We start from the raw sequence: 6,260 nt of genomic DNA, 5'->3' as shown, positions 1-6,260 counted from the left end.
GATTGTTATGGTATTGATTTGTATTCTATTAAGCTAAATGATTAGATTTGTTAGATATTTTCTGAAAGTCAGTAGACTTAGTGATAAAGAAATATATCTGTGTTTATGTGGGCAATTGTAATTCAAATATAGATATTAGGAAATGAAAATAATGCAATGTTTAAGGACAGCCTCCGTTTGCAGTTATGTGAAGGGGGTTGGGCTATTAAGCCAAACCCCTATTTTTCAAATACCAGCTTAGCAGGCTTGTGATTGGGGCAAATAATGTGATGATGTCATCAACTCCGAGACACTGGGCCTTGGCTATAAGATCCCAGGTGTGATGGAGGAGAGGGACTCTGAAACAACCAACCGACAGGACAAGACCTCTCCACCACCCATCCACAAGGCAAGGCAGCAGGCAACAAGGACAAAGAACTTCTTGGAGGGAAAACCAACTCTTTGTTATCAAACAACAGAGACTTTCAACAACTTATCAACTATCATTCTTTATACTGTAATATTAGTCTGGTTGTTATCACTCACGGCATAGTGTTTGTGATCACAACCATAGCATTTTCTTATTGTAATTTGTATACACTCTTAAACTTTGATTAAACAGCTGCTATATAACCTTTTTCCTCCTAAATTCCTTCTGCCTGCACCGCTCAGTTTGAAGAGAAGTGATTCCCAGAGCTTTAAGGTATTGAATCACAACGCAGAGTACCAGCAACCCGGTTACTGATCAGAGCAGAACCGGAATAGCTTGGGAAATCCACTTCATTTTGGTGCCGTACTTCAGTGAATCAGAGCGCTCGTGTTATCACCACAACAAAAGAAATTTTTTTTCTCTACACGCCGGTCGACGAGGAGAACAACTGATCGATCGATCGTCTTCAAGTGACTGGAAAAGTTACTAAGAGGTGAGTGTGATGATGTATGGGTGCTCTATTCGAACCACGGAGGGGGTTGCTAGGAATTTAACCTCATGTAAGCATGATGTAAGGGAAAATTGAATTGAATGTTCTGGCTGGGGAGGGCGGCTCTGTAAACACCGTGCGTCGTATTTTCTGAAGTAGAGATTTAGCACAATGAACGGAGCGCCGCTGCCAGTCGGAACAAGTAAGGGAGTAGGAACATGTATAGATTTGTGCTCAGAGTTAAACCAAGGTAAACAGGTGTGCGTTGTATGTCTTAAAGTAGAGGCTAAAGCTCGCCGTGCGTCGTATTTTCTAAAGTAGAGATTTAGCACAAGTAGGTCTGGTTTAAACCTTGGGCACGGCGGGCGTGTTGAATTTAGACGGCGTTAGGCTATAACAAAAAATAGTACTTACGCGCCGCTGTGCGGCGTTCGAGAGACGGTAATGTGCGTGAATGCTGATTTTGTATTTTTTATTTGTGTTAGGAAGCGTGTATGAATGTATGGTTGGCGAATGTTTATGGTTAGGAGTGTTTGGTGGGATGTGTGAGAGTATAGTTGTGTTATTATGTAATTTAAGTCACCGATTGGCCGTGGGGAAATGTAAGGATAACGCCGGTTTTCCGAGGCCCGTCGAACGCAGCAGCGGTTAGCTGTTGTATTAGCCTCTGAGGCACCGGAGGATACGGAGGGAAAAGTAGACGTAACTCAAATGTATAAGGTCGATCGATAGTGTCTTGAGATTACGGGGATGTGTAAGGCACTTAAAAGTTTTCATATTCGTGGCGGATAAATTAGATGTGTAATGTTTAAGGTATAATAATATTATTATATTATTATTATTATTATTATTATTAAAAGTTTTCATATTCGTGGCGGATAAATTAGATGTGTAATGTTTAAGGTGGTTGGGATTATCTAGACGGGGACCCGGAAGTCGTTCTAAGCTCGCCGGAAATGACGACAGAGGGGTCAAACTAGTGTTTTGCTATTATGTTTTTATATTTCTATTTAGATCACTACACTGGCGTTTTGAGGGAAATAGGATTCTGTTGTGGGGAATGTGGGGTTATATTAACATTGCGAGGAGACGGCCCGCGCGGCGGAACGGGTCGTTGGGGAACGTTTTTATGGGATCATGGGAGAAGCTAAGCTAATGCTACCTAGCCGCGCTAACGGCTAAAGCGGTCACCGGTTGTGACGTCATAAGGGTGCGCGGTCTGACGGCCTACGCGCGCTGGGTTGAAGCTAACGAAGCTAATATGCTAAGCTAACTGTGCTGACGTCATGGCATGACGGGGCTCTCGGGATGTCTCGCGATGGGACGGCCATCTTGGTAGGGGCGCCGAGCGTCCATCTTGGTAGGGGCACCGAGCGTCCATTGTTAAGGGGAAGGTGGAGTTTATTTAGGAATACAGCAGGGGGCAGAAGAGGACAGGATGAATATGTTTGGATTCTACTCACAGAACGTTTTCATTGTACACTCTCTCTCCCCCTCTCTTCTCTTTCTCCTCTCTCTTTCTCCCCCTCTCTCTCTCTCTCTCTCTTCCTCTCTCTCTCTCATTCTCTCTCTTTCTCCCACACGCACCATTCTCTCTCTCTCTCTCTCTCTCTCTCTCTCCCTCTCACCTCCCCCCCTCCCTCTCTCTCTCTTTCTCTTTCACCCCCCCCCTCTCTTTCTTTCCTTCTCTCACCCTCCTCCCTCCCTCTCCCTTTCACCTCCCCCCTCTCTCCCTCTCCCTCTCACCTCCCCCCCTCTTCCCCTCCTCTCCCTCTCTCTCTTTCTCTTTCACCCCCCCCTCTCTTTTTTTCCTTCTCTCACCCCCCCCCTCCCTCTCTCTCTCTTTCTCTTTCACCCCCCCCCTCTCTTTCTTTCCTTCTCTCACCCTCCTCCCTCCCTCTCCCTTTCACCTCCCCCCTCTCTCCCTCTCCCTCTCACCTCCCCCCCTCTTCCCCTCCTCTCCCTCTCTCTCTTTCTCTTTCACCCCCCCTCTCTTTCTTTCCTTCTCTCACCCTCCTCCCTCCCTCTCCCTTTCACCTCTCTCCCTCTCCTTCTCACCTCCCCCCCTCTTTCCCTCTCCCTCTCTCTCTCTCTCTCTCTCTTACACCCCCCCTCTCACTCACTCCCCTCATTTCATCACCGCCTCTCTTCCATGTACTTCCCCCCCTCGGCCCCCCCGAAACGCTTTCTCTTTCTCTCCTAGTTTAGGGCCTGTATATAGAGGTTTTTTTTATGAGTTTCAAACGCGGTGTAGTGCTAGGTATATTGTTTATTGCTGTTTACTGTAAGGTTTCAAAGGCGGTAGGCTGAGTTTGGGACTTATTCCATATTCGGTTTTATTGTTATTTTTAGGGAATTTCTAGTGCTGGCAGTGGTATTGGCTGGCGTTGGCGCTACGCTTTGTTCGACAAGGCGCTCGTACTTCTTTCCTTACATTTGGACGGGGGCTCCGTGTCAGTTCATGTTGGTGGGCCGTAAGTCGGAGCATAATTACTCTACTCGGCTGCGCCTGCGATGGGGGTGTGGGTAGACAGTTCGTCGTGGCTCACTGTCTGCCTCCACGCTTTGTGCGCTGTGTGCGACTCGTCGGTGCTCGCTGCCACACTGCGCACAGTTTTCATTTTACCAGGGGTACGGGGACTGCTAAACGTCGTGGCGGGGGTGGGCTCGCTGTCTGCCACCGCGCATTAACGGGGGTGCGCTATGCGTGCACTCGTCAAAGGCTCGCTGCCACACTACGCGCGTCGAATTATATTGTGTGTGGGTATTTGGGTGACTGGTTACGGTGGTGTCAGAGGTGCTGTATGTGTGTGGCAGTGGTTGTGAGTGGAATGATCTTTGATTATCCTTGAGTAGGGGGCCCGGGGTTTCACGTTCCAGGTTGCAAACTGGGGGTGATGCCGTGGGCCACAGGACGAGTTGGCCAGTGGAATGTCATTGGTCGGCAGGATTTTCAATGTGGGGATGGTGTCGGCACCGGTGGTTATGAACGGGTTGTGTGACACTGTTCTAAATGCACGGGGACTTCAGTGACATAAGGCACTGAAAATTGATTTCTGTTCCCGTGAGAAGCGCGTTGTTTAACACCTAAAGGGTTAGGTGTTAAGGGGGGAATATAGTAACTGTGTGAGAGGTTATGAATGGAAGATATGTATGTTACTGATATGTATAATGTAATATGAGCGAAATACATACTAGGCTTTCACGGACAGAAATAAATATAGTTACACATACACATAGTCATTTGCAAATAACGATTAGAGTAAAAGTGAGATTATTCACCTAAATTACCATGTCCGATACAGATGTTTAGAAATGATAGGCTGTAAATAACAAATTTCTGGTTGACCAACAGAAGGAAACAGCTGATGCGAAATAAGTTCCCCGGAGTTGTGTTAAGGAGGATCAGGACAACAGGATTGAGAGTCTGAGTTTCCAATGGAGACAACTGGAAAAAGATTAAGGCTGTGTCATTGATAAATCAAAAACGAAAATTGCACAAATGTTCTCAAGTGATCTTAGTATAGGAGATGCCCGACATTCCATGCTTAAAGACAAATGATGGATTGTGAATGGGAAATGTCACTGATAATTAAGTGTATTTTTTGCTTCTCTCTTCACAGCTGCTCCAGGACGGATGGCCAGCGCTGACAATTCCGAACCCCAACAGGGAAATCAAAGAGACCGTTGACAGTCAGGGGGTATAGTATCACAAGACCGAGATTATCAATTCCTGTTTACACCAATATAAAAGTGTGAGTGAAATTAACTCAAGTTTGGTAAAAATAGTTTGAATACAGAGAAACTTGCTTTCCAAACGGTGACGTTACGAGTGTTTGAAGGAAAGGTGAGAATGGAAAATACACAGATAGGAGCAACCGGAGGGTTAGATGCACTGACCATAGGAAGGGTAGACAATCTGTCTATTTCAACGACTGGAGATGTCACAGTAAAAGTGACGAAAAGATGGCCAAAGATATTCAGGCCATTACAGAACCTTGTAGTTAAAGGAGGCCGGTATAGAATGCGTACCCAAATCAAGATAATGCCGATAGCCTCTGCAGACATTACATTGACCGAATTGGACGTTGACTTGATTGGCTGGAATGTGATCGACTCCCCTCTAGTGTCCAGTGAGACGGAGGGACTGGAAATAATGTCTTTTACTCCGCCACAGGGAGTCGTTGCAGCAAGCGACCCAGAGACAGCTGTATTACCCGAGTCAATCCACGCTGAAGTGTCCGTTGCAGATGACTGCCAGTTAAAGACGTGCCTCTCTCTCGAACAACAGCTAGCCGTGGCTAGACAGGTAGTGGACTATCTCCAAGGCCTAATCCAGTCCACACAGCCCGGAGGGGAGACAGGTTCCAATCGCCTCTCTCCCTCTCCCTCTGGAGAACCAGATGGCCAGAGACGGGCCCAGTTGGGGCCACAAGGGGGTCCCGTGCCGGAACAACAACAAACCCCAATAAGACCACCCACGAGGTGGCAACCACGAGGAAAAGGTGGAGGCAGAGGCAGGAATCCGAATGGCTACCGTGTGCGGCAGGTGCATTGTTGGACGTGTGGGACCCTCGGACACATTTCTCGGGACTGTGCAGAGCGGGACCATCTATCCACAACAGGGCGTGTTTGTACAGAAACAGGTGGCGGGCCCCTCCCAACCACGGGCCCCTCTCAAGGAACTGTGACTGGACCAAATAGGTACGTGGCTTTCTCCTCCGAACAGGCTCCAGGGAACCATGGCGATGATGGCATACCACCAGGACATGTTCTGGGCCCGATGACCCCAGGGTCATCCGGTCACAGGCAACTGACCCACCGGGTCCCACAACCCGGGGGAGACCGCCAGTGTTGTTGGAGCTGTGGAGTGAAAGGTCATTTTCAAAGGTCGTGTCTGCAGAGGCCACAGGCAGAATAAAATATATGCAACTGACTAGGGTAGAGGTGGGATATATTGAATGATAAAATATGCTCCTAATTAGATTAGAATAAAAATAGAATAAAAAATAAATAGAGGTGTTAGGTGATTAGATTATGAATGAAAGTTACTAAAAACGGATGTATGGGTGACTGACAAATGCATGAACTAATCAGACTAACAAGAGGATCAAATTATGTTAAACAGTTAATCGATATTAGACAGTGTGATGATGTGACACTGCGGCAGCTAGTGATCAGTAAATTATCCATGCTTGGTCAACATTCAGATTGATCAAAGGGTGGACTGCATGATTAAGAAATTAAAAAGACTCATAGTTGTTTCTAGTATTTTATAGTATTGATAGAAGCGTATTAACAGTGTTTATTTACTTTTACTTTTACTTCTCTTTTCTAGTGTGTTACGAGCAATTCCTGACT

The sequence above is a fragment of the Notolepis coatsorum genome (assembly GCF_963971535.1).
Source record: "Notolepis coatsorum genome assembly, chromosome: 11".
Taxonomy (NCBI): Eukaryota; Metazoa; Chordata; class Actinopteri; order Aulopiformes; family Paralepididae; genus Notolepis; species Notolepis coatsorum.
Note: the sequence above shows the minus strand (reverse complement) of the source record.